The sequence below is a fragment of the Triturus cristatus genome, chromosome 3_1 (genome assembly GCF_964204655.1).
Source record: "Triturus cristatus chromosome 3_1, aTriCri1.1, whole genome shotgun sequence".
NCBI lineage: Eukaryota > Metazoa > Chordata > Amphibia > Caudata > Salamandridae > Triturus > Triturus cristatus.
The window spans coordinates 592227979-592253627 of NC_140583.1; the positions used below are offsets into that span (position 1 = coordinate 592227979).

Here is a 25649-nt window from a genome sequence, read left to right on the forward strand (position 1 = left end):
GCAAACAACAGCTACTTTTGTTCTCTTGATCCCATACTTTTGCTGTAAATTTTTACTGCGAATGGCGGGTAGTTACATAAATGTTTTGTAATGGCTCAATTTGGGGAATTTTGAATAACAAACATAACATGAAATTTCCAAAATGACATGCATCACCTCGATGTACTATAAATTCTGCCCATCCCTAGAAATAAATGTAATGCACACAAACATACATATTTATTATTATAAATGGATGGCACTGTCCGAACCCCACTTTAAAACTCTGCTAGAACAGACATTTGAGATGAGGAGAAATATATATTCATTTACACTCTTCAACATAGATAGTTATGCACTTTTGGACTTCGCATCTTTTGCCGTGTTTCCCCTGAGTTTTTGCTTTCTGACCTCCTGGTTCTGTGTTTGCCTGCTTAGTGTCTCTGCGCACTTTCTCACTGATGATCAGTGTTAAAGTGCAAGTGCTCCAGTGGTAAACTGTGTTATGGATTGGTGTTTCCATGATTGGCATATTTGATTTACTTGTCAGTCCCTAGTAAAGTGCACTGAGTGTGCCAGGGCCTGTAAATCAAATGCTGTTATTAGGCTGCAGCACTGGATTGTGCCCCCACGCAAACAGCCTGTAAATGTAACTCAAGCCTGCCATTGCAGAGAGCCTGTGTGCAGTCTGGGACTGCCATTTCGACTTAGCAAGTGTACCCACTTGCCAGGCCCTAACCTTTTATTTTCGTACATGTCAATTACAGCTAAGGTAGGCAAAAGGTACCCCTGTGGGCAGGGTGCAGTCTATGTGAAAGGTAGGACATGCCCTGGTGTTTGCGGCATGTCCTGATAGTGAATTACTGCCAATTTCGTTTTTCACTATTGCAAGGCTACCTGTTCCCATAGGAGAGAATGGGGAGTTTGTTTATGAACCTCTTATAAACATAACTGGCCCTAGGAACTAGGTAGGAAAATAAAGTTTAGTGTGCCTGAACTCAGAATCTAAAGACGCATCTTTTAGTGAAGGTGATTTTTACATTTTGTGTTTGAAAATACCACTTTTAGAAAGTAGGTATTTTCTTGCTCAGCCATCCAGTAGGCCTCTGCTGGGTTTGTGGATTGACTGTCTGGGTTTTGGATGACAGGGGCTGGGGAGGAGCAGTGGCTCCAGATAGTCTAGGTGGGTCAGGAAAGGGCTGAATAGACCTGGGCTGCATTTAGAGTAGGGGGAGGAGATTTTCTTTCACCTGAATGGTCCTGGTCTGCCTCTGACAATCCCGTCTCCACCTCCTGCCAGGAAGCCACACCAGAGAGGGCACAACTGGTTCTGGCAGGGCACAGACACTATCTACCTGAGGGGACAAATAATTTTGGGCTATAAAAAGTGGGGCCCAAACCCCTGAACTTTAGAACTCTTTTGGACCAAGAAGACTGCCAAGAAGAAGAGCTGGAGCAGCTGTGAGGAGGAACTACCACTTTGATGAGTGCTTTGCTGTGTTGGCCTGCAGTGGATGATTCTATCTTGGGCAGTGAAAGGACTGGATTGAACTTTCTGCAATCTATTTTTGTGAGTTTCTCCAAGGGCTTGAGGTAGAGCTTGCCCCCTGTTCAAGATGTCTCAGGAACAGCAGATTTCAAGTCCTTCTACCCTCAGCACTGGGGACTGTGTGTGTTGTGCTGCAACAGAAGAAAAAGCAACCCGATGCCGTCTACGACACCGCTGCCGACTCCGTGTCTTGAAGGCACTGCAGAGGGCACCGCGCAACACCACACCGCACCCCTGGTCTCACTAATGCCGCCTGCTGACGACTCCACCAAGCCGCTGCTTGCACCGTGACCTGTGGCCACCGCACTCCGCACCGTCTCGCTTCAGGACGCCACCTTGGTATCCCCGATGACGCCGCTCCATGCCGAAATCGACACCGCTGACTGCACCGTGGTGCAAGGGCACCGCTCGTAAAGTTACACGACACACCGCCCTCATCCCGCACCGCAGCCTTGGCCTACCGACGCCGGCGTCATCGACTCCAGTTGGTCTGCTGACGACAGCGCTTCAGCAACGATGACGCCACTGCTTGCACCGTAACCTGCCAGTACCGCATCACTTCGCACCCCAACCCTGGTCTCCCCGACAACAGAATCTGATACCGCCACCGACTAGCTGCTTGCACCAAAACCTGAAGGTATTGCATGCCGCACCGCTGCCCTTTGCACCGCAGCACCCGACGCATGCCGACGCATGCCGACGCCAGTGCTCCTGACTTCAACCGTGAGGAGTTTGATCTGCAACGCGTGTGACTTCAAGGGACCGACGACTCCTGCATCGACCTCCGGAACCAATGCCTGCGGATGCCATGCTTTCGGAAGCTCAACGAGATGTCGCCGACTCCCTGTATTTCTAAAGGTACTGTTTTGCGGGTCTTTGTGACAGCGTAGCTAGCCCGCGACGCCGCGGTCAGCCAGAACTTTTTGTATTTGTCTATTCACGACGCCATGATAGCCCCAGAGGGAGCGATCGACTTCAAGGATTTGCTTTTCAAGGTTATTTTGATAACTGAGGATTTCTAAGTACTGTATTGTGGATTGTTATCGTTTTTGGTCTTGTCTTAAGTATATAAAAATATTGCATATTTTTCTAAACTGGTGTGGTGTCCTTTTGGAGTGCTTACACTGTATTACTGTTAGTTATGTGCAAATGCTTTACACACTGCCTCTAAGATAAGCCTGACTGCTCATGCCAAGCTACCAAAGGGGTGAGCAGGGGTTATTTTAGGAGTGTAAATCCCTTATCCTGACTATGAAGAAGGCTCCCTACCTGGACAAAGGTGCAAGCCCTTGCCAACTCCGTTTGGGCCAGAGCTCACTGTTGGGGCCAGTTCTCTGTAATGTATACATAGGAAAACATAAATCCCAAGCAGGAGAACTAAAAATGAGTGGCACTCCATTATGGTAATTCCTTTGTATCCTTTATTCAGCAAATAGTCAAAGATATAGGGTCCAATTTAGAGTTTGGTGGACGGAGTAAAGGCAGCAAGGGTGGGAGAGAACTTTACGTCCACAACCCTGCCATGCTCTGCCCATCAAACTTAAGCCCTGATTCACAGAGGTATTAACGTACAGTAAAGTTACGACTGCAGAGTCTCCATACTCGGGGCGGAATCTCGGCACTGAGACCTACAGTGCAGAGTTTTCGCCCAGCATGCAGTCGTAACTCTTCTACACATAAAAACCTTACTAAATCAGGCACTTAGAATTCCCCATCATCCCCGTGGTGAACTTTCTGGGTTTGTAAGAACTGCTGTCACATTGGTTCATAAAAAGTCATTTAGAAGTTTGGTTTTGTCCATCATTGGAGACAGAGTCTTTCACCAAACTTTTAAAAATTTCTACTTTTACAAAAGTAAATTCCCAAACCTGGAGTTTGTTCTTGGAAAGGTAAAAACTAATGATTCCAACACAATAGAAGTTTTCTCCTATAACTTGTTCCCTAAAGTAACTCTAACGCATGACCCCGTCTTGGACAGTGTTATCATCAATGATGTCATTTCATATGTTGCAGTGAAGGTATCAACGGTTTCATAGAACATGTAATGAGTAATGCAGTTTTGGAGTTAATTAGCACTGCATAGCGAGGGTGTGAGTTATAGTTACTTAAGGGCGCGGGTTATAGTTACTTGAGATAACTATAACAAGTGAATTCTTGTGGTTTTTTTGTTTAAAACTATATGTTTTAACTTACATTTTCATCTAACAATAACGTTCCCTTGATGTTTGGTTAATTCAGTGAATTTCTGAGGTTTTTTTGTAATGTAAAGTAACATATTACAATTCTAAACTAAAACGTCGCTTTAACCTTTGTTTTTTTCAGTGAATTCCTATGGTTTTTATAACATCAAGTAATATGTCAATTGCCATGTGAGGCATGGGGTTTGGGAACAGATCCTGGCCGCAACTGCATGCAAGTGCCTTACCTTCCACAGCACATGGGCTGCAGAACCTCGCCGCGCATAAGGTCCTTGGCTGTACACAGCATGCCAACCCACCCTTCATGCTTACGGCCTTCAGCCATGCATAATGTGGGGTTAGGTTCAAGGCCTGGCCCATTCAATTCGTGTTTTTGATGCTTCATGAGAAATCACAAAGATTTCCGGAAAGCATTTACAGGAGAGAAGATCTCTGTCACAAATATGGATTCCTCCACACCCATAAATCCCATTCAAGGGGTGGGAAAAAGGGCGTTCCTAAGCGTGGTTAGTCTTGGAGGTTTGTAAACACCCACAAACATGTAACCTTGTGGGCATTCACAAAGTCCTGTCATTACCCTTTCCACATGGGAAACAGCAAGATTTTTTCCCTAACGTATGTCTGGCATAAATTCTTTCCTTGGTAGAAAGGTAAATCGATCACCCCCAAATTTGGTGGCTGTGTAGAAAAAAGTATTTCCTCAAAGGCATGAATATTTTCCCCACGGAGAAAAAACATTGAGTTTCCTCACATGATCCACTATGGAGAACTCTTCACAAGGGAATCAAAGCTCCTGTTCGGAATGTCATATGACCTTCCAAAGAATTCACATGGAAGCCTGAACCTTGTGCAGCTTTCCACGAGGATTCCTGGGACTATTTGTGAATCCCAAGTAGTAGTAAATCTACAGTCACCACTAGGTGTAAATCTACAAGTGTAGATTTACTACTTTCTTGTGAGTCAGGCCCAATAATTTTGGTAGATTGGTCAAAGAGGTGAGAGCTATAGTGATTGTTCCAAAATTTTAGAATCACAATCATGTTTCCAGATCTGTAGTATGCCAAAACACAGCTTAAAAACATTTTTGAAAATATTGACCTAAATGTAATGCATAGACAGAGACCACACTTTCATGCATACAGTGTATTATAAGGTGTAAAACAGGTTGGTGTTTTTTGTATTACTGTCAAATTAAAAATATTTAACTATTTAGGTGGAGCCCAGCTGAAGACATCAAAATGTTGAAAGTTTTGTTTCTCAAGTGTATTACTTTTAATTATAAAACTTAATTTTTTTGTTTTAAAAGGTTTGCTTCTTTATGTCCCTATTTCTTATTTGAACTCCTTTCCTTTCACACATGTGACTTTACTATACTTTCTACCTTTTTTACCTTATGGGGTAAAAATCCATACCTCTTTTATTCTATTCCTTTCCTTTCTTATTTTGTATTCTTATTGACCCAGTTTGGGTTTGTAATTGCATTTTCTATTTGTTTTTGCCTCTACAATTCTCTATTTTTCAAATTGACAATCATTACTTATTTGTTCTTGTAATTGCTACACTGCGCATGTGACAATAGTGTTTAACTGTCGCAAAATGGCTATATATGATTCAATATTTCAGCTATCTTTTATAACTAAATGTTTCCATGGGATATATATTTTCTGTCACATCCTTTTCTAATTTTTAAAATGTCTTTGTTCCGTTGTTTTTACTAAGATGGTAGTAGAGTTAGAGTTACTATGTTTTTGATTATGACAATATTACTATGTCCACAGATAAAAATGTGATTGTTCTTTATTTTACTTACAGCTCTGATAAAGCACAGTGTTCTTCTAAACAGAAGTCGGCTTTCAACAGAAGATGTGTTGTTTGAAATTTGGTGACCTGAAAAATAAAATAACTACATAATGGATCACCTTTAAAGTCCAACATGTGCAAACCTGTTTGTGTACCACATTTATTTACAATGGCTTCACAAAAATATAGATGCATGACGAAAGGATATTTATTGGTTTATAAAGTTGATACCTTTTGACAAATCTGGACAAAGCTTTCCATTCAATAGCATGAGTCGCTGAATTCGCAAAGATATGAAGCTTCATGAAGATTCATTTAATGGGTAGGTGAAAGTAAAAGGTAAAAAAAAAACATTTTTAATATTAACATCCACAGGAGCATTTACTGTCTTCTACAGCAAATAACCCTGAATGAAATTACACCACAATTAGCATGAAACTAGAATTCCAATACACCTAGTGGCTTATTTTGTATGAATGTAAAAATGTTTAATAGTTTTGGGTATATATTAATTACACATAGTGTCAGAAAGTCTTAAAAGGATATCATAAGATTATTCACAGATCCTCTGAGAGCAACACATTAGAAAAATAACCAAAACCCATAAAAAGAGAAAGCCTTTTCTCCCTTGTCCAATGCACGACTGTAAGGAAATGTCTCTTTTTATATATACACCCCCAAAGATTTGGACTGATGCTGCTGATTTTTCGACTCTGAAAGTGAACTGAGGCCTGCTAACCAGATGTCAGTGCCTGTGCCCTGACCTTAAAATTGTACATGCTTGTATGTGTGCATCCAATTAGCATAAGCTAACTTACCTGTATGTCCCTAGGATATGGTACACTGAGTAACAAGAGCCTGCAAGTTAGAGGGTCATCTAATGGACTGCAGCTCTGGATGCGCCACCCTGGGTGTGACAAAGGCAAAACATGGCTCCTAGTCTGCCACTTCAGAATGGAAGGGAAGTTTTAAGCTGCTAACTCGACTTTACTTTATAATATATGTAATCAACCCTAGGGTAGGCTTAGGAAGTCCTAAGGCATGGTGCAGTATATTGCGAAGTGAAATGTGTTTTGACATGATCCTACAGTGTAAAACCTGCAGTTGTCATTCTTGTGGTGGAAAGGCCAGTAGACCCATTGGTGAGTGCCACAGTAGTCCTGCGAACTTCTGATTGGGGCTACTGTAAGGTAGCAAACAACCAGCTACACTAAGCCCGACATGATGTCCAAGTCAAAATTAATGTAACTTGTTGCAGTGTGTAACTTTTCCAAAGTAGCCACTTTGTTGCTCTAAATCCCTGCGCCCGTCCACAGCTGAACACAGGGTGTTCTTCTTGATACAGCTATCTGCCCACCCAAGGGAAACATGCAAACAACTCCCAGGAAAGAGGACAATAGCAACCTGTGCAGAAGAGAGGTGTTACCTCTCCCTGGCAGGAAGCCACATGGGTGTTGGCAACATTTGAAGAATTAATAAGGAATACTTGGCAGAGGTGCTGCTCTATTGTTTAGGTACACAGGCTGGAACTTGGAAAGGAGAGAGGAAACCAATCTTCAAACCAGATTTTCGGGGGTGTTAGCCCCTTGGTTGTCAAACCTCTGAGCTGAGCCAAGGAGCTCCACATACAAAGAGAGAGATCCTGCCATGTTTGTAGACTTAGGAGTATCTGCAGGAGGGCCCTTTTCAACTGCATCGCATCTACAGCATCCTTGAGCATCTTCAGCATCCTGTATCCCTTGCATCAGGACCACTTCCATAGGAATCTGTAACAAATAGATAAATGTTCCTGGAAATGACTGAAGACTACTTCTTCCTCCGAGGTAACTGTTTCTGTGGACCTTGCGAGTCCCCTCCAAATGGCTCCCTGTTGGAACCGATGAGCCAGCGGATATACTTTCCTGTCTAAGGGCGAGGCTCGAATTGCATAGCCCGCATATGGACCATACGACTACGTCAACGTGCATGGATTGAACTTTTTGGGGGATTGGTTCCCGTGCCTTGGAATATATCATTTACAGCTCATGGTAAGACCCGAATGATCAGTCCCTTTACGGGGACATGAAGGCTTGCATCTATAGGACGTATTCGAGGATTGGCACTCCCTACTGTCAGAATTTGTAATTGACTTTGTGAAGGCACCTTCGAATCATCAGGCCTTTCATAGGGATGCGAAGGTAGTCCTAAAGTACTCGGACTTTCGTCTGTCCTGAAGAAGCTATAATTGCAAGGCCAAAACGCATCAACACTTTCGTTGGAGGAGTCTCTACAAACTCTACAACACCTTGTTAATGAAAAGTCAAACAATCTTGTTAACTGTTGTTTTGTAATATTGTTTGTAAAGGGAATAATGTCGGCTGTGATGTTTATATATATTTATATATTTTTCTTTATTGTTTGTCGTGTGACACCATGCAGAATTTAGGTATCTGTTTGAGTGAGGACGAAAATAATTTGGATGGTTGTAAACAAAATAAATTTGCAATAATCTTGTACTACATGCCAGTGACTAATTCAAGTAATCACCATTGTACTTGTTTTTCATAGATGTTTTCCCGCATTACAATTTTTCTATGTACTCTCCCTGCGGGAGTTGGTCACCTAAAGTAACTCAAATAACCACATAGATCCTTACCCAAGTTTTTCTTGAAAAGTTTGAGTCAATTTTGTTGAATGTGCAAATGCTTGTTCGCAGTTAAGAAGAAAGTGCATATTTACAATAGCTTGTAAATTCTGTACCTAACTGAAACCTGGCTAAAACCAACAGCAGCTCCAATACGGGACCTTTTAATTGCCCCAGATTTTGCCATTCTTTCGTCTAAACCGCATATTGAAACAGGGGGGACGTCTCACCATAATCTACAGAAACTCCCTAACCCTAAACTTACTCTCGCTAGAAGAAACACCATCACTGTATTCATGGGATCTGAAATCAAGCGTGAAAATAAACTGCTAGCAAAAACGATTTCCCAATATCCACACAAGAAACTAAAATCAAGGGTCAAACGAGAAGTGAAAAAACATGGGTGAGGGATTACAGAAGCGTAAACAGATCGCAACTGGTGTGCTATGCCAAACCTCCTGGGGCACCCTGATCTGAGCAAACATTGGTGCAAGATCAGACATATCTCTACAACAATATGATCAACATAAACCAGATGGCTGTGCCATTATTATTGAAAAAGAAAAAGAAAAAACCATCAGCACCATGGTTCAACCAAAACATAAGCAATAAAAGACGGCAATTTAGACATCTGAAACGTCTATGGAGGAAGGACCCAAGCATTTACCATCTTGAACAGTTGAAAACGCACAGAATCTCATACAAAAAGGCTATCCTGAAAACCAAAACAACAGCGATCAGATCTCAACTAGACAAAGTGAAGAATCGGCCTAGAAAACTCTTTGACATAATAAAGGAGCAATCAGGAAAACTCCCAGAATCCACAATCGCAAACAACTCGATGGGCATCCGCAATGCTTTCTCAATTTTCTTTAAAGAAAAACATCACAACCATAAGCAACTCTGGGGCATATGTATCAAAAACGCTTTTTGCGATTCTCAAATTGCGATTTTGAGCAAATCGCTATTAGAGAATCGCAAAATGCAATGTATGTAGGATTTGCTAATAATTTAGCGAATCCTACATATTCCTTATTTACAAATCGCAATTGAGATTCACAAATAAGGAATTCCTTCCCATTTATTCCTATGAGATAGGAGGCCCATAGGAATGAATGGGAAGACATTGTCAATTCGCAATTAGAGAATCGCAAATTGAGAATGCAATTTCAAGTGTGCCAGGGTGTCAAAAGGACACCCTGTTACACCCCTGAAATATGTATGTGTGCACATGTGGTGCACATACATGCCCTAAAGGCATGTATGTCTGCCACATGGCACTTTGAAATATGCAAAAAAATGCATTTTTCAAAGAAATCGCAAATTACCACCAACCTGAAGTTAGTGGTAATTTGCGATTCCTTAAGCCAAAATTGCACAAAATGGGTGCTTCCCACATTGCATTTAAGGAATCGCAATTTGGGATTCCTTAAATGCATTTGCAAAATAGGGAATCGCAAATTTAGCGATTCCTTATTTTGCGAGGGCCTTTTGGAATGATACATCCCAAAAGGCTTTTTCCCGTTCGCAAACGGGCCGATTCTGAGAATAAGCCCGTTTACGAACGGGAATGGGCTTGATACATAAGGCCCTCTATTCCCAGCCAAGCAAGTGACAAACAACCCCACTTTCACAACTCACAGCACGAATATTGGCAAGCATAATCCTACTGTCCCATGGAAAAATTTAGCGTTATGGAACAGTTTCAGATCTCTGTCGGAGACGGAAATCCACAAAACCATTCAATCAATGAAACCCACCACACATTTCAGCGATCCCGTTCCCCCTTCCTCCCCAGCTACTGACAAGAGATCCACTTAATGGTCATCCACTTATGGACGAAAATTGTGACTGCATCTCTCCAGCAAGGATCCCACCCAGAATGCATGAAAATGGTCCAAGTTACTTCCCTGCTAAAAACAATAGGCGGGGACCAGAAAGATTTAAACAACTTCCGACCGGTATCCAGTCTGCCTTTTCTGGCTAAATTTAGATAATGTGCATATGGTCAGCTTTGTGAACACATCAATAATTTTGACCTATTAGACAAACACCAATCAGGTTTCAAACCTGGTCACAATACTGAGGTCGCCATTCTAAACATCCTGGATGATATACAAACATGACTAGACTAATCTGAATCCTGCCTCGTAATATTTCTGGTTTTATCAGCTGCGTTCGACACAGTCAGTCACAAATGCCTCAGAGAAACTACTGAATTCAGAACTGGTCTATCAGAGCCCGTCCTCATTTCATTCACCTCCTTCCTACAGAACTGACAACAAAGAGTCAAACTTTGAAACATACTATCTGATGTAGCAAACATTGACTGGGGCGTTCCTCAAGGATCCACCCTTTTTTCAATGCTCCTAAATCTATACATGGAACCTCTCATTGAAATCCATAAACAATCAAAAATCTTGTACCACATGTATGCGAATGACACTCAACTCTACATCAAACACTCCTTGCAAGAAGATATCCAGAGACTGGATAATATCCTGAGGAAAACACATGACTGGCTGGAACACAGCCAGCTAAAACTAAACCCGCAGAAGCCTGAATTAATTCTTTTCTCCCGAACCCTCAGATCACAACAACTTCAACTATGGGCTCTAAACCTCAATTCGCTAAACTGCACACCAACACTCTACAACTCTGTATAATCACTAGGCATCTAACTAGACTCAAATCTAAACATGCAAGCTCATACAAGCGGAGATACCCCTTGGGGGGTCATTCAGGCGATTTACAAACCAATAAATCCAAGGTGCAACTAGAAGCAATAACCTACAGCTGCATATTCTAAGAAAAATAACCCATCATACCGCTAGGAGAGCTCAATACGGGGGTTCAATCTCTAGTGCTCTCAAGACTGGACTACAGAAAGGCCACACTCATAGGCCTACCTAAAACCAGTCTCGCCCCCATGAAAGTGAAAATAAATGCTGCAGCAAGTCTCTTAACTAGCACACGTCGATATGATTGTATTTCCCCATAAGTCAGAGCCCTCAATTGGCTCCCAGTTGAAGCTAGGATCCAACTGAAGGCGGCATGCTAACAGTCAAAGCTATGCATTATTCTGGTCCTACATACATGACGAATAAGATCAAGCTATCAGGAAAAGGAAGGGATTCCAGAAGTGATTAATCCCTCACACTAGAACCAGCTAGATTTTTTTTTAAAAAGGAAAACACACAAATGCACTTTCACCGGAGTTGTCCTAAAAATATGGAACTGCCTACCACCCTCAACAAGAACAGTTACCTCATTCAGGCTTTTGAAGATGGAAGTTAAATCCTTACTATTAGAAAAACATATGTCATAAGAGAACTCTTTTGCAACTGCCATTCATCCTAATCTATACTCTAATCTATTGCTTTGTACCGTCCTCTTCCAATAGATGTACAGCTGATCGAATGTGACAAGTGTTTATTGCACTGGAACCCTCTTCAAAATCTCTCTTTGTACAGCGCTCTGATACTGTGATGGTCATTTTGCGCTTTGTAAAATACTAGAAATAAAATTATCAAAATAAACCCTCTAGTGGATCTTTTTCATTTTGCTGTTTAAAAATACTTTAAAATATGATCGATGTTTATAAATTGGTGGCAGATTTCTTGAGTGTCTCTGTATTTCTTCTTCAACTGCTTTGGTGCTGTTTAGATATTTAACACTTGTTCCTTTGTGTAGGCCTGACTGCTCGGAGCCACAGCTATCCAGGGCTGAGCTTGAGGTTTAACACTTTAAACTAACTGGTCCAGAAGGGGCTTGTAAGTGTATTACACAGTGTGATCACACAACCACACCATATCATACACCTCATTTCCTCCCAATGACCTACGGCTCATCAGAGGAACGTAGGATATGATCAGTTTCATTGGTTAAAAAGCATCTGAATATTTTTATTTTGTGGGCCATTATAGAACACCAGAGGAGGAGATGCTGGTCCCAAATCTGTAAAAAAATAATGGTTGAGGACTACACCATGACCAGATATGATGCTAATTCCATAAACAGCTGTGGGATGTTTTTTGCTTTAGACAGGGATCACAATACATCGTTGCAAAACCTAAATAATAAACTGAAATAAAAAATATTGACATTTCTCTAAAAAAAACTTTTTTGAAGGGGCACTCCAGGGTGGAAGTGCACATCATGGCGAGTAATCTTCATGCCATCTGTCACTTTGAATTGGGAAATGAATGGGCCTGGGCGTAATTTGCTTTACGCCGGAGTAATTCGTGCAATTTTGGTAATTTTGCTTCATTCTTGTTGCACAAAACTCCTGAAATCATGCCAGTGGTGTAATTGTGTGCCGTTTGCAGTAACAAATTACCAAAAATACACCAATCATATTAAAATTGACTACGAACACATGGGAAGAGTACAAACGACAGAGTGCGAGCTGCTGTTGTCCACTGTGCTTTTTTGGTGCACACTTTTTTTAATGTGTAATACATAGTTGCAGCCAAAGTTAACACAAGGATGACTTTTATGCCAAAATACAGCTCCAAATGCCAGTTTTGTATTTCACAGAATTTTTCTGAATTTGATTAAATTTTGCAAAATTACGCAAAAGTAATTTAAGCACGTTTCACACACCCTTATAAATATTTTTAAACCCGATGTTTTATGAGCTACCTACACAATTTTAAAAAATCCATTACTGTACAATGAGCCTCCATTGCCCCACATGAATTTTCTGTTTTCTTTTCCCGAAAGCCCCCATTTGCTAAGTACCATTCTTTGCCAGGTGGAGAAACAGACTCCCTAGAGTATACCTGCATACTAGCTAACCACGTATTTCCTAATACTTATTCCATTTTCATAATAGGGTGACTCAATATTTGCAAAAATTATCATGAATATGTCTAAAATTATTCTTAAAATATTTTAACTTTATGTAGGTAAAAGGCAAAACTACATTCAATTGCTGCATATAGTTCGAACATCCTTTCTCTTCGTGCCCTCATTTATTCATAGAAGTAAGAAACTAAAATAATGAATGCACTGCAACATTGAGAGAATGATTTTTCAACATTGATTGCTGCAGTGCTTGTGAAATTTATATGTTGAAATCCCACAAATACATTTTGCACTTTCTATATTGAATGAATAATGAGAGGCTCTTTCTACTGCATTGGTTGGTGCAGGAATGAACAAACTCACCTTTATAGAATTATCGACCATTGCTTTGGTTTCTAATAGTGTTAATCACTAATATAATCACATGCAATGAAATATATTTTAACACATTCAGATTCAAAGTCTTGATGGTGACCAGCACAATTAATTACAAGGCTGAAACATGTCGACCAAAAGAAGATTCTTATATTATATCAATTACCTAATGACAATTGAACATCAATGACTATACCAAACACAAGGCAAAAAAAGAAAATTGACTGGGGGGGTGGGTCCTTTTGCACTTTGATGGAAAGAGGGTGCTTCACATAATTCAATGCACCATGAGTTTTGTAGCACCAACAGAATTGACAATCATAAAAACAGATCACTGAAAACTATGACTTTTGGTGGTTGGACACAGGTGATGTACGATTATTTTTAAAGTAAATTAATGTTTATTTTAAATACGTTTTCATTTTTTCTTGAGGAAAACTTCATAGTACTCATGACAGTACAAAGACAATGATTAGGGCATTTATCCTGTGATTTATAATTCCTGGTGTATCCCTCCTCAGCAGATTATATACAGACCTTGGGCCTCGCCTTCTGTCAGTCTGTGCACCCACACCAAACTGACCATGCACCCACACCACACTGACCATGCACCCACCCTACACTGACCATGCACCCACACCACACTGACCATGCACCCACACTACACTGACCATGCACCCACACCACACTGACCATGCACCCACACCACACTGACCATGCACCCACACTACACTGACCATGCACCCACACCACACTGACCATGCACCCACACCACACTGACCATGCACCCACACCACACTGACCATGCACCCACACTACACTGACCATGCACCCACACCACACTGACCATGCACCCACACCACACTGACCATGCACCCACACCACACTGACCACCCACACCACACTGACTATGGCAAAATGCCATTCCCAGTCACCTCTTTGAGTATGGCTGTGTTCTTGTAATGTGCTGCATTATGTGGAACATGTAAAAGTGGGTAGAATAACCATAACTTTATTCAACCACGTTCTGTTGCTCATGCGAAAGATGCCCACAGAAAGCGAATGTGCTGTTATCACCTCTTGGCTTGTGAGTTAAGAAAGGAAGATTAAGATGAAATGTTTGCACATTCGTGTTACTATTTGAAAGCCTTTTACTTGTTCTCATGAGTACAACCTAGACACCACCGTGTATTTTAAGAACTAATCGCATGACCTTATTTGAAACTTAAAAGCATGAGTGTATGAATTTGTGTTTTGTTGTTGCTCAAAGAGCTTTCTCCATTCACCAGTGCAGGCTGCACCCTTGGCCGACGACTCTGTGATTCACAGAATAATGTTGTTTATTTTGTTAATAAACCCTTTCAGACTTCAATTCACTTGAGAAAATTTTCTTCAACAATAGTTTACGATTTTCTTGTTTTGTTAGTTTGTCTTTGTGCTATTTTTTGTGGTGTTTTATTTTGTTGTGTTGTCTTGCTGTGCTGCTTGTGTTGTGTTACTGTATTGTTATTTTGTATTGTGCTGTTGTGTTGTATGGAGTTGTGCTTCTGCTTCGTTGTACTATTGTGTGTCCTATTAATCTGTTACTGTGTGTTGTGTTTTCGTGCTGCTATTCACCTGCTTTTGTGTTAAAATTCCAAAAGTGTTTCTATGCCCTTTCCTCCAATTCCATGCGATTTTTTCGGCACACTAAGATTAAAGGTTTTTTCATTGCCTATTGGTTATCAAAGATTATCTGTCCCTATTGGGGTGGGAACAAGACTGATTTGCATTTGGGCGGTTCCTCTCTGCAATGCCACAGATGCGCTCAACAATCATAGGTTAGGCTGTGACCCTGAGTCATTACAAATGGCTGAGATTAATTCAGGCATTCTGCACATTACTGTTTGTGCTCTCTCGTGGATCGGGCAAACCAGAGGACAAACTGGGCGATCTCGGTCATGGCACTTCACCTTAGACAGTTCTTTACACAGAAATGATATTTCCCATTCCTCGATGTCCATTACGCTTTGGTGGACGATCAGAGTATGGCAGGGATCTTCAATGACATGGTACGAAATGGGAAGTGTTGCACCTCATTGGGGCACATTCTTTCACAGTACTATCTTGCTATTTTGTCATTTTAAAACACGATTTTTTTGTATTCTAATCTGTTACTCTTTCTACTCACGACATTTATGCTACAAGGTGCTTCATATACAAGCAGCCTTTGAATGGACTCAAATAAAAGAGCTGTCAGCGCCATGCAAAGGTTTCTTACACAAGAAAACATAGCATTCACAGGATCTATTGAAAATGGTATTCACTGTCAATTAAAGATCATATCTTGCATACAAGCAAAGGAAACACCCATTGTTTAAGGCTAACCCTTCCAAGCCTAAGAATACAATATATTGTGTAAAACATAAAATGTTGGAATAATAAATCCTACAGGCGAACTCTTCTAGTTCTAAAAGGTGTGGCTCTTTCATTCTGGGAACCCAGATATATCTCAGCACTGATCCTTAGTTTGCTGTCAGTGGGTTCACACTTGACCCCTGGAAGCGCCTCGTTACAATAAGAAACGGCCCTTTGGGACAGTATTGAGCACTAACTGTCTGAAATCTATGCACAAATGTAAAATTAATAACAACATACCCAAAAGTAAAAGTAAATGTTTTTTTGATTTTTTGCCCTCTTTGAAATAACTGCTTTTGTGAGACTGTGTCTGTGATGTAACATTAATTCGCTTGAATAGTGAATGAAAACATTTTGACCAACCTTTGTGAATTACATTTATATTAAGCCAGATGATTTTCATGCTGCAAATAAAAGCCCGTCCCTGCTTCATCAACCAAGGGCATTAATATTAACGATATGTAAGTCACACCGAGTTAGTACTAGTTGCTGAAACAATCAATAACTAAAAGGTGACCAGTGAATCTTTGCAAAGTGTTTACATCTGTTCCTCACTACCTGTGGCATGTTTAGTTTACGAACTTTAGATCCATACGGGCTGGCAACGTGTTTTAGTAAAACATGTGGCAAACGTGGCTACTCCCCAATTACATGAAAAACTGTCCCATGAACTTCTGGTTGATAAACAAGACAGGCAGTTCATTAGCTTCATATTTGACTTTCGAATTTGTAGGTAGAGTAAGGTTTATTTATACTCTGGTCTATGTGTATGGCACGGAACCTCTTGGGACTGCAGTGATCTCATCTGCACCCATCGGTCCCCAATAAAAAGGAAAAGCCAAAGAAGTTTGTGAACCAGGAGAGCTGGTTTGTGACACTTGAAAGATCTCCTAGTCAACAAATTCAAGCTGAGTCACTTCTGTATCTGTGAACCTGTTAAGAACCCACACCACAAAGTAGTTGCCTTTACACCATACTAGTTGTAATGTTCTCCATCGGGTTTTGCTCTGTCCTAATGATTATAGCAATAAACAACCCCAATGAAGTCCGGCACTCATCAAGACTATGGTCAGATTCCTAATACTGGACCCTTGGTACCCGAGACAAGGCCTAGCCACACCTCTTGAATCATTTGTAAGGGTGGGCGATAAACTCCACTCCGTCAGCAGAGTTTGCAGAGTTTTGCCCTCTCCTTTTTAACCGCTGTGTGGGGGAAGTTTTTTCCCCAGCGCGAATTTTCAGACGCTATAACGCCACCCGGCGAGATTTTCTCAATGCGGGTGGTTGCGGCAGGTCGCGACCATTCCGGTTTGGAAAGATGCCGCAAATAGTAGAAATACGCAGTGCCCTCTGGTGCACCGCATGGTGCAGTTTGTGCAGGTTTTACAGCGTGGAACAAGCTCCCGGCGGTAAAAATCAGTGCGAGCAGTGCGACTGCCAAATTCTGCCCACTCTCAGATCACCACGGGATCCCGCAGAGTATTTATGTAACTCCACCCACCCCTAGTAATTTGCATGACTTTTTCATCCTACCTACAGTGGATGCTTGAGGAATTACCCTTTCACTGAAGTTCTACAGACTTCTGCCTTCTCCACAAGCTTTACTCTTATGGCTGCAGTCTCCCACTTCTCTTAACGTGCTCTTAGGTAACACCAGGTGATGGGCTAGACAAAGGAATTATTAATGACAATAAATATGATCACAATAACTTAGATTCAGACTTGCTGCCTATGCCATTCATTTCATTGCCAGTGCTTTTTTACAGTCATGGCACACACTTCCTTGTGTCCAGAACATCTGGCTGTGGCTTGGGTTTATTTTCTGATGTTTTGGGAGGCACAAGTAGCAGACACAATAGGTGAATTCTGTATCTTAGGCGAGGCCCTATGAGCCACATTAGTTGAACTCTTCCCAAATCTTTGTAGGCATGTCCTTTTGAATGTTGCCAATAGTTTATTATGCCTGGCTTGATAGCAGAGCTGCCAGAATGATACATCCTTTCCATGTTTAAACTATACAGTGTGATTTGGTTCCACCTATAGGAGCATTTCTCTCTAACCTCAATTTATTATTTAATGTATTATTCCATGGCTTGAGGGACTATTTTAGATCTGAAAACTGCAAGCAGCCATCACATGTTCATTTCATAGAATGCATTCATCGCAAACAGAAAGCAATCCTATTGTTATCTTTTTTTTTATTTACAACTTTGTGCACTTTTTGGTACTGGATCTTGGATAAAAACTTCATGCTCAGATGCGATTCTCTGCCAGAACTCTGTGTGCTATGTGGACAGCAGGCATCATAACTCCCTGGCGAGAAATGGCACCGCAGCATTCAGTCTTGTGTGTACATCTGACATAATCGGGCCGGCTACACAGGGCAAAGGTGGCATGCGCCTGGGTATGAAAGTACCAGCATGCCGTGAATGGTTATGTTTGTTCTGGTGCCAGCTTGTTGTGGTGAAATGCTGGTCATGGGTTTCTTCCGCTGCACACCCACGGATTGTCACAGGCGAAGACTCACCTGTAGTGGCTTCAGAATCCCGGAAGTACTATTCATCTTTGGCACTCGGAAGTGAAGTAAAACAATTGACCAGCTCCTGCCTTTGAGGGAGTAGCATTCCCCTCTGCGTGACAAACGTGCAGGACGTCGAATGTCACGCCCGTCCCGGAGTTTTCAAGCAGGTCCCCACTTATAGTTTTCAGCCCTGCGGTGTCGGCGTGGGATCGAACAAGCTCGCTCGTGTTGTTATTTGGGGCTTGGCTCCAGCAGCGTGTTGAGCATTCGGTGGGATGGCGGGTGCTCCGTCGTACCGCCGACAGGCACACAGGTCAGGGCTGCAGGATTTCTGACGGGGGGAAGATGTGGGGGGGGGGGGACGGACTTCAAGCGAGCGGGCGCATCCGCTTGTGTTTCTTAAAGGGGAGTTCGGAAACGGATTTGTGTCACCTGAGACGTAAAACTTCTGAAAATGTCAAAGCAATGAAAATGTGAACTTTCTCACAGTCCGTGAAAGTGGGCTGTCAGTGGGCAAAAGGAGTCTTGTAAAAATGGACTCTTTCTTTTGCTATTCGTGAAACATTTCGCTGCAGGTTTGTTTGACATGGGATTGAGGCAGAGTTGGAGAGGTGATGGCTAACTTCCCAAATCCAGCCTATGCACTCTCTCTCACACTTAAACAAACAAAACTCTCTCTTTCCACTCCTCGCACACCGGGAACGTCATCTTTTGAGTACAGTTTTAGGATAATGTTTGCTCCCTGGCACACACACACCAGGGCAGATTTATGAGCCCCTTGCGCCACTTTTGCGTCACTTTTAACATGGGAAAAGTGACGCAAAAGTGGCGCAAGGGGCTCATAAATCTGCCCCACCGTGTCTTGTCACAGCAGACACATCTGAACAATGGCAGTCCACACAGAAACGTTTCTGGACGCTAAGCGTGCGTGCAGTTTCGCAATGCACAATGATAGCGCAAGTAAAACATACACATGCATTAAGAAAGCGGGCATGCTTTACCTGAGGAAGAAAGAGTCCGCCTCTGCACAGCGCACGGCTCAGTTGCGTAACCTCCCATGCTGTCCGGGAAACGGTAAGGTGGCAGGGGTAATTTGCCGACGATCACACTACGCCGAGTGGGTCAGCCGGGTCTGAAAGAATGGCTGGCTCAATTGTGCAAGTGCCGCTACTGCCAGACGCATTCCTCCGCCTCCTCCAATATATACCTGAGTTTATGCAGATTGGACGGCACTTTGCCCTCCGAGCTCTGCAGAAGAGACTGACATTTGCTCGAAACCATCTGTGTTAAAGTTCAAAACACCTGACTAGGACAATCCATTTAATAGAAGGGGTGCACGTTGTAGCTGGAATCGTTTCCAATAATAAAAGTATATAATGGTGTATTTGTGTCATGTCCTTTGACCGCGCCGGGAGGGCTGAGATACCCTCCCGAAATTTGTTTGTGGGTCTGTATTTTTTTCTTGATGTAGCGATATTTCCCTAAAAGCTAATTGTTGGCACATCTCGACGATTACATATTTTGCCCTGGGTAGTTACCAGGTCGAAGTTTGTCGGCAGCATGAAATTTCATCGTGTGTAGTTAATGCGCACTCCACCTGGCGCCATTTCCAATCCCACGACCGAGCTTCCTGACTAGCTGGGAAGGTGATAGGTCACGAGACCGGAAGTATGGACGTGTTCTTGCAGCGAATCTGTTGCTTCCTTGTACAGGCGGAGCAGCAACTATACCTGCCCAACCAATATCAAACAGCTGTCCAAAATAAAACAAACTATTGAGCCAAGCAGACATGTAATTACATAAAGATGCCACTCCTGATTTCGACGTGACCAATAGGGCTGGCAAGGTGGCTCAGCGATCTTACATCATTGGCAATTCAAGAGTTCGAAAAGTGTCGAGAACAATTGAGACTGCCCAGGTCGTTTGATTGGGAGTCAATGCATGTGATGACAGTAACACTGGCAATTACAGCGAATAGAACAGACAGGTGTGCTGTTGAAAACAGACAGTATTATTTGTACTGTAAATTAAAATAGAACACGGAGAATTTCTGGAGTTAAATACGCAACCTAGACAACTGTTTAAAACTGAAACTTGCCACGACCACCTTTTTCTTTTGTCGCTGTAAATAGTAACAAACAATGCACGTTCCCTATCACGCCTGCTTACAACCCCCCACACACAGCCCTTCCTTTCCTTGCACACGTTTTTTAATGATCCCGCGCCCCCGCCCACCTCCACTGACGCCTCACTTGTGCCCCGAGTTGGAGCTTTAGAGTTACATTGGGCAGCCCCTGGCTCGGAGGTGCGGCAGGCTTCTCTGGGTGGGGGAGATGTCACGTTCTCACACCTGTACACAATCTCCAGCAAAATCGTTCCTTCCAAAGGACTTCATCTTGTGAAAACTGTTCGCTGGTCTCTGTTAGTCTGACTGCCTGCTCCCTCGGGGCAAGATGCCCCCTCCCCTGCCTCTGACAGCTCGAGGCGCACGAGCCTCTGCTGCGCGGCTCTGGGCTGGGGGGGTGGGAGGGAGAGGGGAAGAGGTCACTTTCCCATCCAGAGTGTCCAGTTGACTGTTTGCAGCTGGTTCCCTTCTTGGAGTTTGTTTACTCCTGCCCAGCCTGGCGGCCCTAAGCTCAGGTACAGCACAACCTTTCCGCCTGCTCAGTGACAGATCAAGCTACCCTTTTTTCGAGGACATGCTACACATAGAAAATATTAACCAGAATTGCAACTGAGATGAAAAGTTGCGGACTATTTAATAGGGCATTTAACGATAACGTTGAATTAATGGGTACTTGCCATGCCAGTCCCCCTGTTTATTTATGTGACAATCCCGTTTAGACAGCGCAAACCAGAACTGAATGGCCTCTTGGCGCTTAATGACAGTTTATCAGATTAATTACCACGGGGGCCTTGTCTTATCCTCATCTTGAGAAGGAAATTCTAACTCAACTTTCCAAGACTAGTTCGTAAGACGCAATGGACTTTCAACTAGGCCTGGGCAAAAATTTCGTTCCGTTCGCGGAAATTGCGATAATTTGACATTTTTGCGTTCCGCGGAGAGCGCGAAAATGTCAAAAATTCCGGTTTCCGCAGCTTGGCGATAATTTGTTTCTTGCTCGCGCTGTAAAATGATACATTCTCGCGCGCGCGCGATCGCCTTACCTGAATCCCTGCGTTCGCCGACAAGTTTTCTTGATCCGGTCGCGTTCTCCATGAGATGTTGTATTGTTTTTAGCCATTTGCGCTGTCTCGCGACAGTTCGCGCCCGCAGTGACGTCATGCGTCGCGCGATCACGTCTTTCTTCTCGCGATCATGCACCGCGAGAACAACTCAAAACAAGATGGCCGCGCCCGCAAGCAACCACATGGGTAAGTTGGCGACCCGCAACCATGCAGAAAATCTCGCGAACATGCCGGAAAAAAACTTCCGCATCTTTGCGATATTTCTGCTTGTTTGCGATAATTTTAAACATTCTCGCGATAATTTGCGAAGGTTAATTCCGCAAATTCCGCCCACCCCTACTTTCAACCCTTCTGAGCTACGTTCCTTTCTGGGCTGCTAAATGAAGCAATAAACAATAGTCACTTGCAACTTTCAAAACTTTTTACGTTTTAGCAAGCACTTTGCATTTTGGGATGTGTAGTCTCTCCTCTCCATGTATTGGCTAAGAATCCCAGCATCCAAGTCCCGTTGGCTGAAAACCCAGGACTGGCAAGTGGCCGGCGTGGCCGGGGGAACCTGGCACTGATGCACATTAGCTTCGTCCATGCCAACATCTACATGGGTGACGTCGTTCCTCTAGCGTGGGCAATGTTGTCCGCATTGAGGCTTTTCAAAGGAAATGTTCAGTCACACCGCCATACAGGGCATATTTTTACGAGCTCTGATACTGCACAACGAGGTGGAACACTCCAGTGGGGAATTTACAAATGGCCGAAAAGTTCATCCAGACATTTCATGCCTGTTTAAAGAGTGCGCATTCGACTCAAGGCCACAATGAACATTGGGGCATGCCACCCGGGGTGTTTAAAGTAGTCCCAAGTCCACCTGCTTGAAGCTATGCTAAAAGAAGCTATTAAGCACATATCTGTCGGTAGGCGGGGGGCGGGGGCTAGTCGAGTACACACAATAACGTGTCATTAGAATGTAGGACTAGATGCTTAGAAGGGTCTGCACGCGCTGACCTCCAATTTGAAAATCCACAGAGATATTCATCAAAGGGAAAATCCACATTTAAAAGTCCAAACTAAGAATGTACACACAGAGTGAGAATGCATTAAGATATGCAAAAGGAAGAACGCGCGCAAAAGTGATCATGCACACAGCAATGCTCAAATATAAATCCATGCATGGAGAAATGTTCTAATGGATTGCACTCTCGGTCCTGAAAAGGGGAATCAAGACGCAGGTTTCAAGAGAGGGAGAGGATGCACACGCAGTTCTAAGACGGGGATGCACACACAGACATCATAAACGGAGTGGCCCACACTGGCCTCTAGTGGCGGGGAGGGTAGGCGCAGGCACACTCTCCGAAGACCGAACCAGTCAGATTTCGAACAGAGCTGTGCACGCGCGGGTATTTCCAAGTGGTATATAAACATGGTAAGCCTTCAAATGACGCGGTGTCTCCAAAGGGTGTGTGCCACATACAGACACAGAGATCCCAAATGGAGATGCGCACACACACAACAACGGTGTTCAGTACACCCGCACGTATCTACACAAGGCAACGCACACACGTCTCCCAAATGAGCATGTGCACAGAGAGACTGAACTGACACTAAAAATGCACACACAGAGAATGCAGACGACACACAGGCATGCTTAAAAGAAGGCTAGGCATGGAGATGTCAGCAGTCTTTTTAAATACATGCAGGGCCTCCGCTCTGATGGACAATACATTCCATGTCCACTTGAAGCGAATCTAAAAGTTCAAAGGTGCAAGACCCATGCCAGCGGGGACATGAGCATGCGTACGCTGGCCGCCGAATCTCCTTCGCGCGCGCAGCATTCCCCGCTCTGTCCTACACCAGTCGCGGGTTGCCAAGGTGGGCTCCACGGCCCCTGCCCGGAGCGCGCAGCATCCCCCGCTCTGTCCTACGCCAGACACGGGCTGCCATGGAGGGCTCCACCACCCCTGCCCAGATCGGGCGCAGCATCCCCCGCTCTGTCCTACAACAGACGCGGGCTGCCATGGTGGGCTCCACCGCCCCTGCCCGGAGCGCGCATCCCCCGCTCTGTCAGACGCGGGCTGCCAAGGTGGGCTCCACCGCCCCTGCCCGGAGCGCGCATCCCCCGCTCTGTCCTACACCAGACGCGGGCTGCCATGGTGGGCTCCACCGCCCCTGCCGCTCGTTGCGTGGGAGCAGCGGCTCCACGCGCACGGAGGCTTCCGAGGGGCTCTGTCCCCATCCTGTGTTAGTGTTGTTCACTCTTCTTGCAAGCCTCGCGCTTCTTTTGCGCACATCAGTGTGTTTTGTATGTGTTTCCTCCCCGTGTTCCTCGCCTGACATCCAGCCTGACACCCGGTATCGAGGCATGCAAATAACTCGGAAATATGTCCCTACTTTCCTATTTCAGGCGGGAGCAAGGGGCCATTATACTCTGCTCATCTCATATATGGATTATGTCATATCATTTATTTCATGTGTAATTGTTTTAATAAAACATTTTAATGTTCATCGACGGGATACCCCCCGAAGTGCTGGTGTGTTCGACAAATCTGCATAACGTGACATATCATAACAAATACAATGATTTTGCGCTGGGAAATGATTCTGCTAATCACCACGAGGCCTACCCAAAAGGATGTTATCCCTTTATATACTGGTTTTGGCTAAATATATTTAAATATATATGTATATAAAAAAAAATAGCATGTCATAAACCATATTTCTGGGTGCACAGGAGGTAATATGCTATTGTGTACCCTTGTTGAGGGAAGGCACGAGGCACCCATTCAACGAGGGTAGTAAATTGCAAATCACACTGACATTTCTCACTGCACATCGCACACATACTATTTATGACCTGCTGGTGAAGAATAAGAATCAAAACACGTTATTTGAAAGAAGTGCACAATAAACACAGATTCACGCACTTTTTGGTGCTATTCAAATATCATGTCCGTAGTAGAGCGTAACTAATTTGAAACAGAACATTACTTCATGCCTCACAGATTCCACTCTAGAATCACTTAACACAAGAAAACAAACATGGCCATGCTCACAATCGGTAATAATTGTGATTTTATCTCAACGTGCAAATTCTTTTCGCGGTTAAAGACAGTTGTTTGTAAACAGTTTACATAAAAAAAACACCATGGCATAAACCACACGTGCTGTTCGGGTGAGGGAATTCCGATCTGTTACCTTTGCTGAGGGAGGGGAAGGCAGCGTGACCCCTCCCCACACTGAAGTGATCATATATAGAACTAAGCAGCGAGATCACCGCGACGCCCCTAAGGGGGCACAACAGGGCCCAAGTCACAAGGCCTTCTTAATGGCATGATGTGCCCGTGCACACATCTACAACCCCGAGCTCTGTGTCCACTTAAAGAAGGTTGTTTATAACTTGTGCTTGCAGTCAACGGCACGGCTTTATTTACGGTCTACTCACAAAACTAGCATGGTGTGAAGCATGCATGCAGGCTGACTGACAACATGCTATGCACCATGATACTTGGTGGGGGTTATGCCTCACCAAAGGGGCCGCCTCGGGTGCCTTGTGACCCAGCTCCCCACATTGTACACACTGCACGTACGGATATAACACTCTGTTTATTTGTGTATGCTCTTATATGTAGCGGGTACTGTACCCAGAGGTGTCAGGGCGCTTTACAATAGAGTGAAGTACATTAGATCAGACATCCCAGATAACAAGGTAGAGGTGAGGAACTACTACAACCAGCGTTACACATGGTGATGGTTACACATCTGCAGAATATATTCACTCAAATGACGCATTGCAAACGACAGTTGGAGCGAATAGGGTTTACTTTCAAAAGATGTGCGGGCGGAGGTTTGTTCACACGTAGAGGGACTTGTCAAACGAGGGGCCAAGAAGCATAATAGTGCTGCTATTACACGTATATTCTAATGAGGTAGATGTGAGGATGTGGCCTTATGGCCGGAGCTGCCGACTGTGGAGTTGGGGAAACCAGGTTCAAGTCTCGGCGTCGGCTAAGCATCCTGTGATTCTAGGCAAATCACGTTGCATACCAAAAAAAAAATAAAAAAATAACGTGTCCTTGTGTAACGTAACTGGTGCTCATGTAAAGTGACCCCCAATACCTTGGATTGAGTTTGCGCAACATAAATCTGCATTACAAAAAAGTATAGATGTTTGGGGGCACGTGCGTACACATATCTAGGTAGTACGGCATTTTGTTT

General features: G+C 43.5%; 1 long non-coding RNA gene across 9 annotated transcripts in view; it reads right to left on the reverse strand.

The window, feature by feature from the left end:
• Positions 1–25649, reverse strand: part of LOC146860595 (uncharacterized) — a 137151-nt gene that overhangs the window by 102838 nt on the left and 8664 nt on the right. For 4 of the 9 annotated variants that reach the window (XR_014978841.1, XR_014978837.1, XR_014978842.1 and 1 more), the window contains exon 2: positions 5537–5613. The exons of 2 other annotated variants lie outside the window; for them this stretch is intronic. This is a non-coding gene — a long non-coding RNA (uncharacterized LOC146860595). Of the gene's footprint in view, positions 1–5536; positions 5614–18257; positions 18560–19252; positions 19883–25649 lie in introns of those variants that run through there. 3 more of the 9 variants (XR_014978839.1, XR_014978840.1, XR_014978836.1) reach the window with 3 other exon arrangements.